This window comes from Pinus tabuliformis, chromosome 4_2 (assembly GCF_031772625.1).
Source record: "Pinus tabuliformis cultivar Carrire ecotype Pingquan chromosome 4_2, CPIR1, whole genome shotgun sequence".
Lineage (NCBI taxonomy): Eukaryota > Viridiplantae > Streptophyta > Pinopsida > Pinales > Pinaceae > Pinus > Pinus tabuliformis.
The window spans coordinates 578,405,582-578,428,120 of record NC_142304.1 but is presented as its reverse complement, the minus strand read 5'-3'; positions in this window follow the sequence as shown (position 1 = coordinate 578,428,120).

Sequence of the window (22,539 nt, the reverse complement as noted above, 5' to 3'; positions counted from 1 at the left end):
GGTTACACAGCTGCTTAATCCTTATTTCAAGGATTTTTTTCTACTTTTAGTATTATTTTCCCTTCTACATTTACCTCTATTACACTTCCTAGTTGTAAATGAATAGAATGGTCATAATCTTGATTAGGCAGAAGACCCTTAGGAAATTAATCCAAATACCTCGATATGATTGTTGACATGTTTATGGAGATCCCATAACATAAATGATATTCACATTTAAACATTTAGGTGAACATAATTGTGCCATTACACCTTGGTACCCCTTTTTGAGTAACTTTGTCATTCCATTACAACTTATCACTTTAGATGTTTTCACTTGGATACCTCTAAGCTCAATTTCCTTTCCTTCTAAGGTAAATCTTATGAAGAGATCCTGTAAATTAAAGGTCAGTGCCTCCATTCAGAGTATTTATTCTCTGGGCCAAGGAAAGAGATGAAGGGCCGGTCTGCAATAATTTTTGCTCCTCAACTATATGCTTGAGCTTTTTTCCACTGTCCATCTCACCATTCCCAACCCGACCATAAAGCTACCACCCTAGAAGCCTGGAATACCACACGTAGCCATTCTTTACCTACTCTCTTACCTGATAGAACTAGACCTGGTTGTTCCCAACAACTGTAGACACCTAACACAACATCAATATCACTAATTTTTTGCAGTCATGGGAATGTCCAACAAATGCTCCCCCATATTGAGCTTAATATCATGGCACTTCTCTAAACAATTTAAGGTGCCTCCATCTACAATCATTTCTTGAAACTTTGGTGTTGAATATATGAAATATTGAGAAGTTTTGCTAATTTATAATTTATGAGGTTATGGGTACTACCCAAATCAATCAACAATGTTACCTTTTTCTATTTAATTTGTCTTTTTATCTTGAGGGTTTGTGGAGTATTGATGTCAGTGAGTGCATGATGGATTTTTTTGGAGTAGTCTCTTCTAGCTCTAGATCTTGTGTCTAGCCCAATCCTTGATCTTATTCATCTTCACATTCTATGTAGAATATTTTTTTCTCGCTGCATTTATTTCCCTTACTATACTTGTTGTCATAGTTGAAAAATAGTCCCTTTGCTCTTCATCCTTTTATAAGGAATCAACCTTATTGGTTTAAGAGAGGGAGCGTGATTTTCTCTATAGCTATTAGTGACCAATTTTCTAGTGGCCACATTTTTACTTTCAACTTTTCTTGCTAGAATGAAAGCATGCCCTATAAATTTAGGTTCAAATAGATACACCTCATGTCGGATGTCTTCCTTTAAAGTTCCCATGAATAGATCTAACAAATTATCCTCTAAAATATTCTTTACTTTGAGACTAAACTTTTGGAATTATTGAATGTGCTCTGTAACTAGACCTTTTTGTTGAATATTTACTAATTGACTAAAGAATATGTTTCTCTTAAAATCCTCATAATGTTCTATCAAATCCTCTATAAAAATGGACCAAGATATAACATAATGACTTTTCTGTTCATGAAGTCATTGATACCAAACATGTTGGTCTTCTTCTAAAAACAAAGATGTAATATTTACCTTTTGTAAGGATGCCACTTGGTGTAGATCAAAGTATTTCTCCATCTGAAATATTTATGTTACAGGATCATTACCATCAAACTTCCTCATAACAATTTTTGGAACATAGTAGTTCTTTGGTGCTGACTTGAAGCCCTAGTGATGTGGATCTTTGATTGAAAATTCACAATTATGGTTCTTGATGTTAATTTTGGCAACTCAAGGACAAATTCCCTACTTTAGATAGTCTTCCTCATCAAGGAAGACCCATACTAACCCTTGGAAGAATTTAATTTGGTTAAGGAAAAATATTTTTTAATATGGAAACCCCCATGTGCACAAAAAGGACAAGTTGGCCCAAAAGAAAATTGGACACCCTTGGATGGCTATAAATACAAGTCAAGTGACCCTCTTCTTCTTTCTTTGGTTTGGCTCACATAGGTCTGAGGTAGTTAACATAGATTAGTTCGTACATGTCCATAATTCTAGGGTTTGAAGCTCGCACGTGTAATTACGGTTTTTGGTTCCCAGTCACAAGGATGCTAAAGGGTATTTTCGGGTCGCAACCGCAAGCACACATGCTCATGAGTGTGGTTGGAGGGTTTCAGCCGCACACATGAACACTCTCTCTGTGCAATTGGAAACTAGGGTTTTATTTTTACAATTGATCAAAGAGTTCAACAATTGACCATAGAGTTCAATAGTTGATCGCAGGCTTCTAAATCAGGGGTTTTGTTATTAGAATTGTTGGGTTCATCTCTTGGATGTTGTTTAGTTGATTTTACTGGATAAGTTTTGTAGTTGAATATATGGATCATTTCTCTCTCTCTTTGTTGATACATTCAATGACAATCTAATAAGAATAAGAATTTGAAATGGTTTCCCCCTTATGGGGTTTTTCCTTGGTCTACGTCCAATCTTGGTGTCTCTATGTGTGAATGATTTTCTTCTATTGTTCCTTTATGTTCAGTTGTGTTGATGATGATCTTGTTCTTTCTATATAATTGAATATGTTGTTGAATAATGTTGTAAGATTGAATAATGTTATGGTGTTATGGTGTGAATTCATTATGTAAATGATGAAACGTAATTATCTAAAGCAAAGAACAATATAGCACTATGGAAAATTAACATGGTATTACATTTTGGCTAAAGAAAATCGTTGAAGATCACCCCTATGAAGACACCATTGATGGGAGTAAGAGAATATAGAGGAGACCTTAAAAGAATGTTAGGTTTTGAAGGAAACCATAGGTAATTTGGTTATTAGGGTTTAATGGATTTCATGAGGTTAGGGTTTGGAAGAAACCCCTGGAATATGATAAAGGCTTAATTTTTGAAACCCTAGCATGTTCAATGAGATGTTATTCTAGCACTTGTAACATATTCAGCATAACCCTTGTTGGGCTAGTCTCAATTAGGCCCTGGTTGTTGATGAAGAAGATTGGAAATATTGAAGGAAACATTTTTATATGGATAATGGACAATAATGACTCTTGAACACTAGTTCAAGAGAGAGATGATCACTTTTCGTTAAAGATAAGTACCTTTTAGATTTATGTTATTTCTTTGTGATACTATTTTTTTTTACTTATTATTTTTATTATTGATTTCCGCATATTTGAGTATGTGAATACTTATAACCTCTAAGATGAGATGTGATAAGCAAGTCCTTCTTGAGGATCATCTAAGGTGCAGGAAAAGAAAGCTAATGCAGAAAGAGAAGAGCTGGTGCTGGAAAAGAAAAGAAAAAAAGTACCTGAAGAAAGTTTTCAAAGTAGCATCCAGAAATTACAATGTGAAAGTACTACCATTGCAAATAACAAATAAGAGCTACAAGTTGCAAAGATATTTGAATACTATGAGGTATGTATAGTGTATTGTTTCAGCTTTATGATTTAGATGCAAGATTGGAAGGCAAGCTAAGCCCTTAGGTATGATGGGAATATCACTTTCGTAAATGACTCATGTATATGAAATTAAGTTTGATCTCTAGTACATATGATATATTGGTACACTTGATATTTGGCAAGGATCTTACACTATAGACATAATGAATTTCCTAGATGCATTATTTTTTATATATTGTGACTTAATATTGCTTGTAATAAGCATGGTAAATTTGATGATGAAAATGTAACAATAAGATGGATACTGAAGATCTTGTTGTTGACCTTGCTTTTGATCATTCTTAGAAAATATGCCCTGACTTGATAAAGAAGTGATGTAGTGATTATAAGTATGATGGTACACTTGGCAGTTTCCATAATTATATGCCACTAACCCTTGATGAAATTTTGACGTCATATTCATATATGATGATAAATTAGTTGATGCTAACATGTTATGACCATGATGAATATATGTTTGATTTCATGATCTAACAGTCTTGTTGATGCATGAAAGTATTATGATAGACAATTTGATGTTTTGAATGATTATGATTGAAGTGGCTTCCCATTTACAGGGAGAAACTCTCCATGATATATAAACACCTATTATTACTTGAAAAGAAGACACATGATTGTTAAAGGAAGAATTATGGACATGAATAACCATCTTCTGTTGTTAAAGAATCTTTGGCAAGTTTTGATTTGAGAAGAGAAGGTTTCTCCTAGTTCGAGCCCCAACTGCTAGGAGAAAGGCTTAAGGGTGCGGTTACAAGCTTCCCAACCACATAGAAGAAGGCCTATGGGTGTGGATTGAGCCTGCAGGATAAAAAAAAAAAAAAAAAACAAAAACAAACAAAACAAAACAAAAAAACTTTATGCATGAAACGAGGAGTACACCAGGTGTATGACATACCTACAGACATGGAGAAAAGATTGGAGATTTCTGTGAATAGTGAATTTTTTTAATAGCTACATAATGTTTGACTCATTATAGAGAATGTGAATTTCCTAGATAATCTTGTGTTTACGGGGGACTTAAATATGCATATCAGTATGTTTTTTGGCTTGACCTGATCATTTGAGCTAGTATATGACAATATATGATAACAGTTGCAAGGGTTTGATAAAATTTGGCTTATTGGCTTAACTTAGTATAGATGAGCAATATTGGATTGGATAATATATTATGCCTTAGAATTTTGAAATGATGCTTGATAGTTCAAAAATATTTTTTGGCTATGGATTGATTGAATTCACAGTGATAACAAAGTAAGGTTTTAATCGGGTTTTTCTACTTGACAATGGAGATTTGCCTTGATATGACAGTGACTTGTTTGACTTGGTGAGCATAGTGACTCTCAGTATTCAGTATTGATTCAATATTTGCATCATTGGCATTCGGCAACTCGGTTGAAGAATGAATAGTTGTGATTTAGGATGTTATGATTTTATGGATGGAAAAATCTTATATGAATTATCCTTGTTGTATACATAATTAGTGATAGAAATCATTCATATTATGATCATGTGGATGGCTTGATGAAGCTTGCCTTGATATTGATTGGTAAATAATTGTTTTTGACAATAGATTTTTGCATTTATTCCTCTAATTTTGGATTATGCAGTTTTGATTTGGTGTCCTCTAATTCTGATCGTGTAGACTCTGGCCTGGTTGCGGATGTTATTCACAATTCTTCTGATGGTGTTTGCAATTCCTTCAGCATGATCTTCGGCCTGACTATTGAAATTGTTCGCAATTATTCTAATGTTGTTTGCAATTCCTCCAAATTTGGTGATTTTTTTTATCTCCCTCTATTTGTTTCTCCCCTTGTAGCTATTCATCCCCCCCCCCGCCTGTGGCTTATTATTCCCATCAAGCCGATGATTATTCCACATAGGATCCACCCTTCTTTGTACCCTTCAAACACCACAATCTCACCTACATTTCTTATCCTATCACTATTTCCCATGTAAACCTTTCCCCTACCCCACACATTGGCCCCAACCCTGATTCCCCCTAATCCTAGAATCCTTCATTGAATCATGTGCCCCCCTCTCTTTGTTCTTTAACCCATAATTCTATTACCTACTCTAGCAATGATTTACCCACTTTTATCTCTCGGTCCCCCTCATTCCGTATTATTCCCTCTTGGTATTATTTAGCCTCATATTCTTCTTCTTATGTTAATTACTTTCCCCCCTCATGCCCAAAGCCCCTTCTCATATCTAATTTCATTTTTTTCTCTTTAGATAAAAACACAGTTAATAATGTTGTTAATTCTTCATAAAAAAATACAAAAGTTGTTAATCTTTCTAGTAAAAATTTTGACCTTCCAACCTTTCATCTCTTGGAGAAATGTTTGAACTTTGCCTTGGATCCTAGGAAAATTCCGATTAAATATATTGTTTGCAATATAGAATTTGAGATTAAAGACTTTCTTGATAATATTAAAGAATTGATTAGGCAAGTTTACATTATTTCTCTTAGAAAAGTTAAGCCTCCCAAGAGTAATATCTCTAAGGAGGAATTTCAAGCTTTGAAAGCTTTAAACAATGACCCTAATGTTGTGGTTTTTAAAGTGGATAAAGGTGGGGTTGTGGTAATTCTTAATAAGATTGATCACCAGAAAAGAAAAGAAAAAATGATGGCCCACCTTCTTAATAGTAGCAGCTACAAAAAATTAAATAAGAACTCTATTTGGAAAATCTCCAAAGAGGTTGTGTTAGTGTTGCATTAGCGATTAATTATAGTAGAATGCCTAGCCCTATCAAAAAGAAGCTTATTGTTAGCAACCCCATCACTCCTAGGATCTATGGGCTTCCCAAAATACATAAATATGGGGTCCCACTTAGACCTATTATCAACATCATAGGTGGGCTCACTTATCCTCTTGCGAAGTTTTTGGCGCAAAAGCTATGGCCCCTTGTTGGCCTTACATAATACTTTGTTAAGGATTCTTCTTCCTTTGTTAATGAGCTTAAGGATATTAACCTTGATCCAAGGATATTCTTGTCAGCTTTGACGTTGTTTCTCTCTTTACTAATATCCCTATCAATGAAGCAATGGAGGTTATTAATTGCTTGATTGATCCCGATACTACCAAGTTGGTTGGTATATGCCTCACCTCCACTTTGTTCATTTTACAAGGTGAATTCTATGAACATACTTGTGGAGTAGCCATGGGTTCTCCACTCTCCATGTTTGTCCCAAAACTATTCATGGAAGACTTTGAATCTAGAGTGTTGGATTTTTCCCCTCTTCGCCTGAAGCTTTGGATGAGGTCTGTTGATCTGACTCCATCAAGTTCAAAATGGAGACTGAAGTGAATGATATCCTTCCTTTCCTTTATGTTCTTATTTCTAAGAAAGGAGATGGTTCAATTTCTCACCAAGTTTTTCGTAAAAAAACTTATACTAAGAAATACCTTCATGTGAGTTCTCATCATTATGTAGCACAATATTTTGGTATTGTTAACACTCTAGCTACCCGAGCTCTTAGTATTTTGTGTGAGAGTCACTTTGAGAAGAAAAATCCCATCTCTTGAAATTTTTTAAAAATAATGGCTATAGCAGACACCTAGGTCTTAGAGCTTTCCATAAAGCTAATAAAGGACCTAGGCAAAGGGAAGATCTAGTTGATCTAGTTCATTGTGTGCATATCTCGTTCATTCTTGGTACCACGGACAAGATTGCTCACATTCTTAGAAAGAATAATGTACATTCTACCTTCAAGCCCCTAAACACCCTTCGTAGCTCCCTTAGATCGGTTAAGGATCAAGTGGACCCTAAGGACAAGAAGGGTGCTCTTGTGGGAAGCTCGATATTGGAGAGACTGACCACTCCATCAAACAGAGAATTCAAGAACGCTCAACAGACATCAAGGATAGCAGATCCCACTCTTTTTCCTTAGCTGAGCATGCTGAAAAAACTAAACATCATATATGTATTAAGGAGTCCAAGATCATTGCCAGAATTGATCACTTCCATAATAGGAAGTTCAAGGAGGCTATAGAAGTTCTAATTTCTCCCTCCTTTTCTTGTTCCCTCTTTTTGGTGGTTTCTTTCATTTTTGTCCTTATTTTTTTTGTTATTGTAGCATTTTAATTAATTCTAACTTTTTGGTTCTTATTTTTTATTTTATAATTTTTTTTGTTATCTCAATTTAATACCTATGGATATATTTGATTGATTTCACTCTTATTCTCCTTTTTTTTTATTTTTTTTTAATCATATTAATTCATTTTTCCTGTTTTGACTTATTATACATTTGAATAATATTATAAGATTTAATTTTATATATATATTATTTTTTTAATTAATTATTGTAGTTATTATTATTATTATTATCTTTTAAATTTGTTTATTTATTGTTTAAGGTTTCAATTTCTTATTCTAATTAAATTATTAACTGTTCTAATGGTTTTTTTGTTCGTAATTTTTTGTCATATTACCCATACATATATATATATATATATATAATTACCCACATATATATATATATATAAATTATTATCTCAATTTAATACCCTATAGACATAATTGATTGATTTCACTCTTTTTCTTCTTTTTTACTTTTTTTAATCATATTAATTCATTTTTCCTCTTGATTATACATTTGAATAATATTATAAAATTTAATGTTATATATATATATATATATATATATATATATATATATATATATAGTTTTTTTAATTAATTAATGTAGTTATTATTATTATTATCATCTTTAAATTTATTTATTTATTGTTTGAGGTTTCAATTTCTTATTCTAATTAAATTATTAATTGTTTTGATGGTTTTTTTTGGAAGTTTGTAATTTTTGGTCATATTACCTTTTTATCTTCTTTTATTTTTAATTGTTTCTTTTATTTTATTTTTCATTATATTCATTTGAATTCTTTTTTATTTATATTATTTCCCCTAGTATTTGTTGGCATTATGACTAATGTGTTTTCCTTGACGGCAACCTAGTTGATGAGTTGTATTTTGATGGAAACCTACTTAATAAACATGTCAACATGATGGTAGCAGGATGAGTATTTAGGCTATTACAGATGTGACAGAAAGATTAGACAAAGAAATATCAGTTTAGAAACAAATGAATGATAAATATGAAATTTGAAGAAGTATACACGGTATCTGTGAAGCAAAGACGTGTACACATGTGGATATGAAGAAGAAAATTTGCGTACAGTTTCTGAACCATGGTATTTTAAATTCCAAGGGTCTTTACCATGATATTGACCCATAGTATTGATCCCAGCAACGGATATTTGATCTAGTATAAGAATACCATCAACATTACTAAAGATTTGACCTATGGTATTGATAAGGCCTAAGCTATATAAGGAGATTAAGATCAAATTGTTTGAGTGTGGAAGTGAAGAATATTTCGTGAATAGTTAGATCTTAAGCAAGTGTGCATGTAATGCGATATTAAGTGAATTGCTTGATCCAAAACTAAGTATGCACCCAGGAATTTGATGATGGATAAGATCCAATACATTTGAAATGACTATATTTAAAATGGATTTGTTTGATTTGTGATATTATTTCTGACGCGTGTTTTACTATGTATGTCGAGAAATGGGTTTGTTCTGAAAGTCTGATGTGCAGCGAAGATATTATTCAATAGTTGCAGATCTGTACGCAGGATTGATAACCTGAAAGGCGCGTATATACGCAAGTTTAATGTTGGTAAGTCGTGTATCAAATATTCACTTAGGACAGATTTGTACGCAGTTTTGATTCCTGAAAAGTGTGTATACACGCGAAAGTGTTTTATGGAAAGCGTGTATATAAGCTAGGGTTTTTATTAATAAGATGACTAATCAATCTAATCAGTCTTGATGTGTTTTTGTTCTCTATCAATGAAGTATTACTTGATGATCTGGGTTTAATGGTGATGAATGAAGTTGAATTGATTGATTGAAGAGTGATGATGCTGCTAGTTGTATGTGATTGAAGATCTGTGATGGTTCTGTGATTATTTCAGAGTAATTCAGTAGTTCAGGGTGTAACTCGGTGCTTGTTTCGGAATGATAGTGATTCCATTTCAGGGTTCAATGTTTTGAGATTTGTATGCATGTATGCTTCAAGGAAGTCGCGTATACATGCATATTTGAAGAAATAAAGTAGTGTATATATTATGATATTTTATTATTCAGGGTTTTCAATTGGTTCACTGGAGTTGATGCGGTGTTTGGGTTTAGTATTGGTATTTTGGTTACAATGATCTAACTACTTTGGTTATTTGAGAATAAGTTGATTGATTTGGGTATCATTTGGTTTAGTTATTGGTTGATTCAATTGGTTCAATAATTGAGTGATTTGTTGCAATGATTAGTTTCAGTTTTGATATTTGGTATTGGGCTTAAATGATGGTAGTGGGTCCAGTTTGAAAATTTAATCAAAAGTGACCTACAAGTTGTGATGTTTTGTATCAGGTGGATCCAGTGTGAAAATTTATGAAACATGTTCCATGGAGGTGTTGAGGGTTTGAGCCTTCAGTAAGGGAGTTGAAGCTTCCTTCCAGTAATAGCTGGTAAATCAGATCAGGGGGTAGGAGCTCCCTTTAGGTGGGTGCAAGTAAATGAGATCAAGGGGTTGGATCTCCCTTCCAGTGGGTGTTAGAGAATGAGAGAAGGTTGTAGCCTTCTGCAAGTGGGTTCCTGCATGCTGGTATGAATTTGTGCTAGTACAATGTTGTAAGATGTTTTCTTTATAATAAAAGATAAAGACGGAGACAAAAGCAGAGGTAGTTTTTTCCCACCTAAAAATCTTAGTGTTCATGTGTGTTGATGTGTTGCTTATATGTGATGGTTTATTTTGTTCTTACTACACATGGTTATTGTCGAATTAATGCCTAATGAAGTACTAATACACTAGTTCAAGTTAAACAGATGATGGATTAATTAAAAAGTTATTTAACTTGATATACGTTAGTTGTTTTCATAATAGTCGCGTACATACACAGGTTTTCTTCATTATAGCCACGTACAGAAATCTGGATAAGAAAATAAAATTTTAAGTGAGTTTTAAAATACTGATTCACCCACGCCCCACCCACCCACACCCCCACCCCCTTTCATTATTTTTCCCAACAATTGGTATCATAGCAGGTTCTTTAGAAGAAGCTTGATCGCTTGAAGGAGATCCATCAAGTTGAATAGTCAAGAAGGAGTATTTTCTATCAAACCACCTTTATTTAATGGAACTAACTTTGTCTTTTGGATAGTCAAGACGAGAGCATACTTACAGTCATTGGGAGCTAATGTATGGGAAATTGTTGAAAGTGGATACCAATATCTAGCCTCCATTCCCATAGATACTGCAGGAAATAAATGGTATGAAATCAATGCAAAGGTTGTGAATGCCATCTTGGGAAATCTGGTCGAGACCAAGTTCATAAGAGAAGAAAACTTCATGAGAAAGTTGCAAGTGGGTACTGGAAGATTCATAGGTAAGCTTCCCTTTAAGTTTTTTTCTTGTGGAAGAGTAGGCCATTATGCATCTAAATGTCCTTATAGAGAAAATCATAAAGAGAATGGAAAGAATGTTGCTAGAATGAAGTTTTATGATAAGAAAAGATTTTACTCTAATGAAGAAAGTCATAGCAAATATGATGATCAAGAAAATTATGATTCACATTCTAACAGTTCTTATCTAGTACTCATGGCTCTTGAAGATCAGTCAATTAATGAACCATATAGTTCTGAGGTAGATGATTTGATGAAAACTCTAAGGGAGAATGATAAACTTAGGAATTTTAATAAAGAATTGGAATCAAAATGAAACAGTGTGATTGAATAAATAAAGAGGTAATGGAATTAAAAGAAACCAATAAAAGAACAGAAAACGTAAGAAAAAAACTCCAAGAAAAGGAAAAGCAGTGTGAAACATTATAATCCAAAAATATGACCCTAAAGGGAGATTATGAGAAGATAAACAAATGGGTAAAAGCTTATGATTCTCTAGAGAATATTATTAATGAACAATGCTCTCCTTTGATCAAGGCTTGAATGATCATACATTATGCAATGAAAAAAATCAGTATAGTGTTGTGCAAAGCAAGGTTGAACCAAATCACTCATATGTAAGGAAATCTCCTAGATCAAGGTCAAGATTAGTCCCTAGGCACAAAGGATGGTTTTATGGATATTGTTTCTCTTGTAACACACTATGGCATAAGGCCACCAATTGCAATTCAAGTATACAGAACAAAACCAGGAGATGGGTTAAGTTTCAACACATAATTAGAAATTGCAAGCAGAACTGGAGGAAGAAGGAACCTCAATAAGAAACGTACGGAAGACTTTCCCTATTGCATTCCATTGTTTATTGAAGCTTTCTTCTCACAATGACTGCAGAAGTGATGAGAGGTACATAACCTCATAAGAGAAGAAGATGATAATCAGGTCCTCAAGATCAGTGATGTATAATCTCAGGGGGAGCAAGACATGTTTTTCCTTGATGATGATTCCCATGATTGTTTTGATATTCATGTTGCTTATATTACTAACAGTGCATCTGGTGTAGTAACAGTGAACAGGAACATATAGTACAGGCTTAGGAGGAGCTGAAGTTGTGAAGTTTCAATGTTTTACTTTTTGTACGTGGATACTATGAAGACAAGTCACGTATATACAGGAGTTCCGATCTGAATAGTCGCATATGTTTTTCTATGATGAAGAAACAATAGGATGGGCCACGAAAAGGTTCTGATATGCTTCAGACAATTATTATTTGGGTTTCTTGTTCTGATGATTGATGGTTGCAATCGTTGATGTTATTTAGAATTAGTTTTGGCTTTTATAAGTTGTTGATGCCTTTATGGATAACTTATTGATGAAGATAATTTGATGTCTTTACTGATATATCAGATGATATGATCAGCTATGACAGTGAACAGTTGGCACAGGTTCAGGGGAAGCATTTGTTATGCTTCTAATAATGCATTATTTGCATTATGTTTGATTTAAAATTCCTTGGTACATAATGATGCTTATCAATGGTGATGTTTCTTATTTTGTTGAAGTTCTTAATGATGATGCATGAGTTTCTAATTATGATGCTTATCAGATGTGGGATGATTGAAAAATCTCTAGTGATGATACATGTATGATATGTTGGGGATTGTTGTGGAAAGAACATGTAGACCTTGCTATGATTATTTGATGATGATGTTGTTGTCATGGATGATTCCTATGGTGCTTACACAAGCTACATGTACATGATATGATGCAAATGGTTTTGTGAAGATATGCTTATTGATATTTACTACTATATCTGCTAGATGATACTTGGAGACATGGCATAAGCTTGGTTGATGCATGAAAGTTATGTTGCCTTGATGAACATTGATTGAGGCTATTCCTACACAGGGAAAGAGCAAGTTGACCTTGATAAGGTCAAGAGGATGATTTGAAAGCATATCTCTATTAAAAATCTTATGTTGCATACTTGGTCACAATATTGAAGATATGTCTTATCTTGCAAATTGATGATGAAAATGTGCATGTTGTTGTTCATCTTGCTGCTAACAGATGCTTATGGTGCAAATCCTATATGGTATATGATGGTTACTGAAGGCTATATTGGTCTTGTTACCTCACTATAAAGGTATCTAGTCTTGTTTATAAATGCCATATTCGTATCTTGATATAAAGGTCACGTAAAGACCTATGTTATAAATCATTGTAAAATTCAATCATGTATGGACTATTGTGGTCAAGTCATGTAATCCCATCTTTTTGGGCATGTGATGTAGTTTGTAACCCCACTGTGTTGGGTGATCAATGTAAGCATGTGTCCTTGGTGATAGGAAAAGTCATATTCAGTTGAGTGATAGAGTCATATACTTCATTGCAAATATTTCAGACATTTCAACATGTGCTCAGGGGGAGCATGATCAGTATTCAGTGTACATACTCAACAAATTAGATCTACAACGCTCATGTCAACAAAGGAAAAGAAGATTTCATTCAACATTGGTCATCCCTTTTCCCTTAATGTCAAAGGGGGAGAGAATATTGGTGTTTGGAGAATGCTTGGTATGTCTATAGATCTGTTTACAAGTATCTACAAGTGGTGGTGACCAAACACCAAAGTGGTTGACATCAAGTCCAAAGTGGGTGATTGTTGGTATTATGACTAATTTGTTGTCCTTTATGGAAACCTACTTGATGAGTTGTCTTTTGATGGAAACCTACTTAATAAACATGTCAAAATGATGGTAGCAGGATGAGTATTTAGGCCAATACAAATGTGACAATGAGATTGGACAAAGGAATATCAGTTTAGAGATAAAGGAATGATAAAGATGAAGTTTGAAGAAGTATATGTGGGTTCTGTGAAGCAAAGACATGTACACATGCAGGTATGAAGAAGAAAATGCGTGTACAATTTCCGCACCATGGTATTCTAAATACCAAGGGTCTTCACCATGGTATTGACCGATAGTATTGAGCGCAACAACGGATATTTGATCCCGTATAAGAATACCATCAGCATTACTAAGGATGTGACCTATGGTATTGATAAGGCCTAAGCTATATAAGGAGATTAAGATCAAAGTCACTGAGTGTGAAAGTGATGAATATTTCGTGAATAGTTAGATCTGAAGCATGTGTGCATGTAATGGGCTAGTAATGAATTTCTTGATCTGAAACTAAGTATGCACCTGGAAATTTGATGATGGATAAGATCCAATAGATCTAAAATGACTATATTGATAATGGATTGGTTTGATATGTGATATTATGTTTGACGCGTGTTTTACTATGTATGCCAAGAAATGGGTTTGTTTTAAAAGTATGATGTGCAGTGAAGCTATGAGTCAATATTTGCATATTTGTACGCGGGTTTAATAAATTGAAAGGCATATACATACGCTGGTTTAATGTTGGTAAGTCGCATATCGATTCTTGACTTTGGACAGATCTGTACGCGGGTTTGATTCCTGAAAAGCACATATACACGTGGAAGTGTTTTATGGAAAGTGCGTATATAAGATAGTGTTTTGTTGAATAAGATGATTAATCATTCTAATCAATCTTATTGTGTTTTTGTTGTTTGTCAACGAAGTCTTACTTGATGATCTGGGTTTAACAGTGATGATTGAAGTTGAATTGATTTATTGAAGAGTGATGATGTTGTTAGTTGTATGTGATTGAAGATCTGTGATGGTTTTGTGATTATTTCAGAGTAATTCAGTAGTTCAAGGTGTAACTCAGTGTTTATTTCAAAATGATAGTGATTTAGTTTTAGGGTTCAATGTTTTGAGATCTGTACGCAGATATGCTTCAAGGAAGTTGTGTATCCATGCAAATTTGATAAAGTAAAGTAGCGTATATATTCTGATATTTTATTGATTAGGGTTTTCAATTGGTTCAGTGAAGTTGATGCAATGTTTGGGTTCAGTATTGGTATTTTGGTTACAATGATCTAACTGCTTTGGTTGTTTGAGAATATGTTGATTTATTTGGGTCTCAGTTGGTTCAGTGATTGGTTGATTCAGTTGGCTCAATTATTGAGTGATTTGTTTCAGTGATTAGTTTCAATTTTGATATTTGGTATTGGGCCTAAATGATGGTAGTGGGTCCAATCTGAAAATTTAATGAAAAATGGTCTAAAATTTGTGATGTTTTGTATTAGGTGGATCCAATGTAAAAATTTATGAAATGCGGTCCATAGAAGTGTTGAGAGTTGGAGCCTTCAGTAAGGGATTCTAAGCTTCCTTCCAGTAGTAGTTGGTAAATCAGATCAGGGGGTAGGAGCTCCCTTCAGGTGGGTGCCAGTAAACAAGATCAGGGGGTTGGAGCTCCTTTCCAGTTGGTTCTAGAGAACAAGAGAAGGTTGTATCCTTATACAGGTGGGTGCCTGCGTGTTGGTATGAATCTGTGCTAGTAAAAAATTGTAAGATGTTTTCTTTATAATAAAAAATAAAGACAGAGACGAAAGCAGCGATGGTTTTTTCCCACATTGGGTTTCCACCTAAAAGTCTTGGTGTTCATGTGTGTTGATGTGTTTCTTATATGTGATGGATTATTCTGTTCTTATTGCACATGGTTATTGTTTAATTGATGCGTAATGAATTATTGATACATTGGTTCAAGTTAAATATATGGAGGATTAACTGAAAAGTTAGTTAACTAGATATACACTAGTGCCTGCATAACAGTCGTGTATATACGCAGGTTTTCTTCATTATAGTCGCGTACAAAAATCTGGATAAGAAAAGAAAAGTTTATGTGAGTTTTAAAATATTGATTAACCCCCTCCCCTTAGTATTTTTCCCAACAATATTTTTTTTAGTTTGAATTTTTCTTGCTTTTTCCCATTCATTAATTATTTCCATTAATTTATTTCTATTTTATTTTCATTTAATTAAAAATTCTTTATATTTTTGGACTTATTAAAGTGGACTTTCTAACATTTTAATAATTTATTATTTTAATGGTTTTTTTTATATTGAATTTTTAACAGTCCTCTTTTATTTTTACGTTGAGTTCTGAAGCATCTCCACATTATTTATTTCTTGTTAGATCAGGTCCTCAATCTATGTCCTGATGATGAACCTCAGTTGAGGGTTCGAAACGTTGACCCTAAAAACATTGTTGTGATTAATCTGCAAGAGTCATTATTTATCATTGTGAATCACAAAAATCTAAATTCTAAAATAGATAACGTTGTAACTTGGTATTTGAGTGTGAGCTCTACCTAACACTTGAACCAAAAAGTTTGACAATGATATTGGAAAGAACTTTTAATGGCTTTGATATTAGTTTGATTTTTAAATTAAGGCTTGATAAATAGACTTAGTTGATTTGATTACACAACATTGATTTGTTTGAGGCGTAGTATATTGGTTTGGTCAGTATTATGTTTACAGATAGCATTGTACGATTTGAAGCAAGCTTGTTGAGCATGGAATGTCCTCATTCACAGTGACTTAGTGAAGCCTGGAAGATGTTTCATTCCGAAAATATACTTCAAAGTGCTCCAAGATACGCCTTTGATTTTGGTTTTATATGTTGATGATCTATTCTTGGAAATTAACAAGCCTCTGATGATCAAAGTAAGAGGGAGTTGACCTTTTAGATCGAGATGGAAGACCTTGGCATGATGCACTACTTTCTAATATTAGAAGTTTGGAAAAGGAAAATATGTTGTGAAGTTATTTGGCATACAAATCCTTGGACACCCCAATGGAATTAAATTTCAAGAAGTTATGCAGAGATATAGTTGGACCTGACTTCGAAACCAACAGTTGATTGAAGCATTAATTTTCCTTGTAACATCCATCTAGATAGCCAATTCATGATTAAGTCGCTTCATACACATTGGGTTGTTGATAAACACTTTTTGAGATATTCGCATGGATGATCAATCTTGATTTAAGATATACTTACAAGTATGCATTACTGCACAAATACATTATTAATGACTAGGTTGGAAAGCATTATTAACAGAAAGAGCACATTTGGGTGTTGCTTTAGCTTGGGATCTGCCATGACATTTTGATGAGCAGGAAATAGAATTTTGTAGCTTTAAGAATGACCGAGGTTGAGTACATTGTTACTAGCATGGCTAGTTGTGGGGAAGTTTGGTTAAGGAATCTCTTTGGAGAGTTGTTTGAGCAAGTTCTGGATATGACAGTGATACATTGCGACAATAAAAAGTGGGATCTAATTGGCATAAAATCTTGTATATTGTTGGGACTGAGATATCTTCTTGTGTTGAGACAGTGTTTCTATATGAGACAAGCTTAGGCTTTTGGTTGCTTCCTCCGCGAGAGGGAGGATGAATAAGGTATCCTTTTGTGACATGTATTTATTATAACATAATATTTGATTTGATGAACTGCATGAACAGAAAATCAGAGGATTGTTTCTCTTGGTAATAAATGAGGCAGTGTGATTGAGCTATTCAATGAGATGTTTCAGTTGGTATCATATATGAGCACGTTGGTATGTTTCTCATCTACATAGAGCAAGGATTATTGAGGACACTAAGTGGGATCTTCCCCCCTATCTGAGTTCCCAGGGTGAGGAATTGAGATGTAGGGCTCTTGTGGGTGAGGGATCTCTAGACAATAGGGTATCATCCTTATTTGTCACCCATAGGGTGGAAGATGTTGCTCCCGTCTCTTGGTCTAGAAAAGTATAAATTTGGTCTATAATAATCTGATATATCTTTTTTGTAATTCCACAGGTGTAAAGAGAATTTGATGTGGTGAAAGTTATGGTAAATTTCCCAAAACTTGTTGATTTTTGGCCTCTTCCCACGAGAAAAACTTGTATAACATGCACATACCATGCCACATTTCCAATTATTCATATATAATTTTGAAATATGTACCTAAGGTACTTCTATATGTCTCCTAAAATTATTGAATATTTCACACTCTAAAAGATCTCAGAAAAGAATATATAGAAAAAATAGCAAACTAGCCTATTTAAAATTTATTTCAAGATTGTTCACAAGCCCTAATTTTCACAAGGTGTAAATATGAAAGTATAGTGAACCAATTTACGAAAATTGAACCAGCTGTTCCCTAAGATCTCTTCTTAATATAGTCCAAGTTTCATTATCTGAGATGTTGTAGAAACAAAGTTATTGCAAAAATTCCAAACTAACATGTTTGAAACTGATTTTAGGAGCATGTAGGAACTTGGAATTCCTTAGAGCATATGTCCAAAATTATAGCGAAACAAAATCTAGAATTTGAACTAGATGTTCATCAATCTTTTCCTTCAATGTGATCTAATTTTCACGGTTTCAAACCTCACAAAAAAAAAGGTATAGGGAAAATGTCAAACTAGTTTGATTTTAGGAGAATTTAGAAACCCTAACTTCCTTGGAACATATCTCTGAATATATAGCAAACCAAGACATGAGATTTGATCCAGATATTTCCTTAGATGTTTTCTCAATATTCTCCAAGTTTCACCATATTAAACCTCCTAGAAAAAAATTATATATATATATATATATATATATATATATATATATATATATATATATATATATATATATTGAAAATGCCATGATAACTTATTTGAAGTAGCAAAACCTTAGGATAATGAGCTCTAATACCAAATATTATGAACCTTGCGCCTTAAAATCAATAAGAAACCAATAAATGCAATCACCTTCAAAATGGAAACCTCCTTTTACAATCAATACATTGTACAAGATAATATTTTATGATTCTAAGACTAGGTCTCTTTAGTATATATATAGGAGACAAGGGGTACGATTATAATAAAATAGGACCATGAGGGGTTCTAGACTACATAATGATATAACAATAGAAATGTAATCACTTAATATCTAGTGCTTAATAAGGGGTTTTAGGGTTAAAATGGGCCTTATAGAGGGCTTAACATCCTCAAAAAACCACTTTTGCTCAAAATTCATCTTCACAACCATCTGATTCTCTAAATGCTTTAAATATGAGCAATCAACCCATTAGGGGTACGCTTCTTCATCTTTGTCAAAATATAATATATTGAAACAAATGGCTAGTATTAAAGTTGATGTTTTATTACTTTATATGGTTAAAATTCATGAACAATAAAAGCATATTCATAATTGCAGGGTAAAACCTCCACCATTTCCAGTTTGATTGAAGATCCTAATGAAGAAGAGATGTATGTAAATAAATTAGGTGTACATAATTCTAGTGATTTGGTCAAAAAATCCTCCTTTCTGTCTCAATGAAAATTATGGATAATATTAGACATTTTTGTTTAATTGATGATGGTTCCATTCCAAATGTAAATCTGAAAACATTTATGGAAGAATTGGATCTATATTGCACCAATGAAAACTCCAAAGTATGTTATATTATAACAAACAATAGATGCTTATTATTAGTGAAATTAAAGATCTAGCATTAGCGATATGTGCACATCCTAAAACAATGATGGCTTATAACATTCAAATCATCAATATGTCGGTCAATAATTAATTTACCATTTTAGAAAGAGATTGGCAGGCTCTTAGTGGTGGATACATGCATATGGACGTAACTCATATATCTCTTCTGGAAGCTTGATAAAATATTAGTGTTTCACAAAGGGTGAATTTCACCTTACTCAACCACATGTATGTTACGTTGAAGAAGATATCATTGTATCTTCTATATTTTCAGAAGAATATGTTAATTCTATCACACACCACATTGATCTGGATGATGGTATATGGCATATGCATTTTCATATGCATGTTCTAACGAAGGAAATGAGGTTAACATAGTACTTTACTCAATTTTGGGTAAAATGTACAATTTTTCTTATAGATGGAGTTTGATTGTACTAATAAAGTGACATAATTTGAAGCTCTTATGCTTGGAATAGAAAATGCCTTTGAATTAGGATGTTATCATCTTTCTATATTGGGGGATTCTAAACTTATTATTAATTTGGTCAAGATAATTTATACCCTATCCAATAAGCTTCTAAAAAGGTATACACAAGAAGTTTGGGAATTAGTATCTAATCTCTCATCTTATAACATTACTCACATTTGTAAGGAGTTGAATTTAATGGCAGATAGGATTTTTTTTTGCAACTAGTCCCACAAGAAAATTACTCCATGAAAGGCCTAATTGTGCTTTCAAGTCTTTGCATCAACCTCATTTCCCTGAAAACATTCTATCTTGATAACTCTTTTTAGATAATGAAAGCATATGTGCTTTCTTATAGAATGGGCCCTTGAAGAAAAGGGAATTATTTCTTTGGAATATAATGAATACCCCAAAGGATTAACGCCTTTCGAAAATTGATTCTCATCAAGAGATGAGAGTAACCAAAAGAGAATTATTGATGATTCTAAGAGAAAAATTGGTGACGTGATTCTTGTGAACATAGGGACTCAAGAAGCTCCAAATATTTTGAAGATTGGATCCTGGTGTTCAAAATAAGAAAAACAAAAGTTCATGGATTTATTCAATGAATTTTGTGATGTCTTTGCATGGCCATATGATTATTTGTGTGGCTTGGACTTGAGTGTTATTTAGCATGTGATACATATCAAAGAAGATGTAAAACATGTAATATAGAAGTAAAGAGTTTTAAATCTTGCACTTGAGGCAATAATAAGAAAGGGAGTCAATAAATTTTTGGTTTATCATATAATTTTTCCTATCAAATATTCAAAATAGCTAGAAAACCTTATTCCAATATGGAAAAAGAATGCAAACATTAAAATTTGTGTTGGTTTTTGTGTCTTGAACTGCGCAAGTGTAAAAGACAACTTTTTACTTCCTAACATTGAACTAATTTTGCAACAAGTGCAAAGATCCCAAATGATGTCACTTATTCATGGATTTTCAAGATACAACAAAATACATGTCAAGAGAAGTGACAAATAGAGAAGAACCTTCACCACTTGTTGGGGCACCTTTGCATATGAATGAATGTGATTTGTATTAATCAATCTAGGTGCCAAATTTCAGAGCGTTATGCAGATATATTTTGATGATCTTATTGGTAAAATCATTCAAATCTATCTCGATAATATAACTAATTATTTTATGAACCAAGAAGATCATCTTCATCATACTAGGCATATTATTAAAGTAAATTAAAAGTCTAATTTTGATTGTTATTTACATGTTTTTCTTTCACTTTTATTTTTCTTTTAGTTTTATTGCGCTTTAGTTTTATCATATTTTCCGTGTTTGCTTTTATTTCTAATAATTTTGGTTGTTTTATTTTAACTTGCCTTAATTTGCATAAAGGTTTGTATCTAGATTAGTAAAGTCTTGTTATTTTGCATATGTCCTGCAAAGATTGAAAACTAATATGATTTATTGATAATGAACATCGAATATTAAAAGTTGAATGATGGACCTAATGTGTTCATAATGTTATTTGGTATAGTATTCCTCGCCGACTAAAAAATGCATAATTAATATTTAAATTCTCAAGTTCTCCCAATTTTCATGTATTCCTTGCTTCCCTAAGTGTCTTTTATGGCATACATTAAAATATTTATTTGAAAACTTCACAATTAGCATGGCCAAAAGACCAAACCATTTTCATTTTTGCAAGACCAATATACTACTCTATGGAATTATGGCATACATTAAAATATTTATTTGAAAACTTCACAATTAGCATGGCCAAAAGACCAAACCATTTTCATTTTTGCAAGACCAATATACTACTCTATGGAATCACCATGGTGTATTGACTAATATATCCCTATTTGATTTGAACGCTTGTTGAGCATTGCAAAGCCTTATCCCCGTATGAAATAAGAAACTAAAGGAGGAGGGGTCCCCTAGGAAAAACCCTATCAGTTATGGCATGATATTTACTTTCAAAATGAAATATGGTGGCGTGACAGATATTTTTCACAGATATTTTTCACGCACCACATGTTCAATTGATTTATGATCCTTTATCTATTATGTAAATTGGTTCTATATACAAAAGGCATGTGGGATAAAAAGGAGAAACAAGAAGTGGTTTAATATTTGGCTACATCATTCTTGAGAAAATTCTAACGTGAAAGTTCCACAATAACTCTACTACAGTTTATATGTGTACTTCATAATTTTTGCAAGAGGTTGAATAAAGGAGGGTTTTTCAAGATATTGCAAGGTCTAACCCTAACATACATTATATACATAAATTGTGGTGATTCCTCACAAAATTTTTGTGTACATGCTCCTATTTTTTTGTAGCAATTATTTCATATATTCATCGCGAGACTATTTTGGATATTCAATATGATATGTATGACAAGTAGGGCATAGCCACATGCATTCAAATTTTAAAACATACCATTTACTAAAGTTATCACATAACTTGTATACCCCATATGTCGATCAATGTACATGAACGCTAAAATCCTATCATAATAATGGATAGGGATTTTAACTTTCATATACATCAATTAGTATATGGGGTATACAAGTTTTGTGATAACTTTAGTAAAATGTGTTGAATTTTGTAGCTATGGTTGGTCTTCATAATACTTTCATTTGTATTTATAAAATTAAAAATTTATATGAGACATGTTCTTAATTGTAACCCAAAACTCTATCTCTTATGCCTAGAACTCGACCTGATATAACCTAGCTCTCCTAGAAGGTGGATTCTTGCAAGAATTC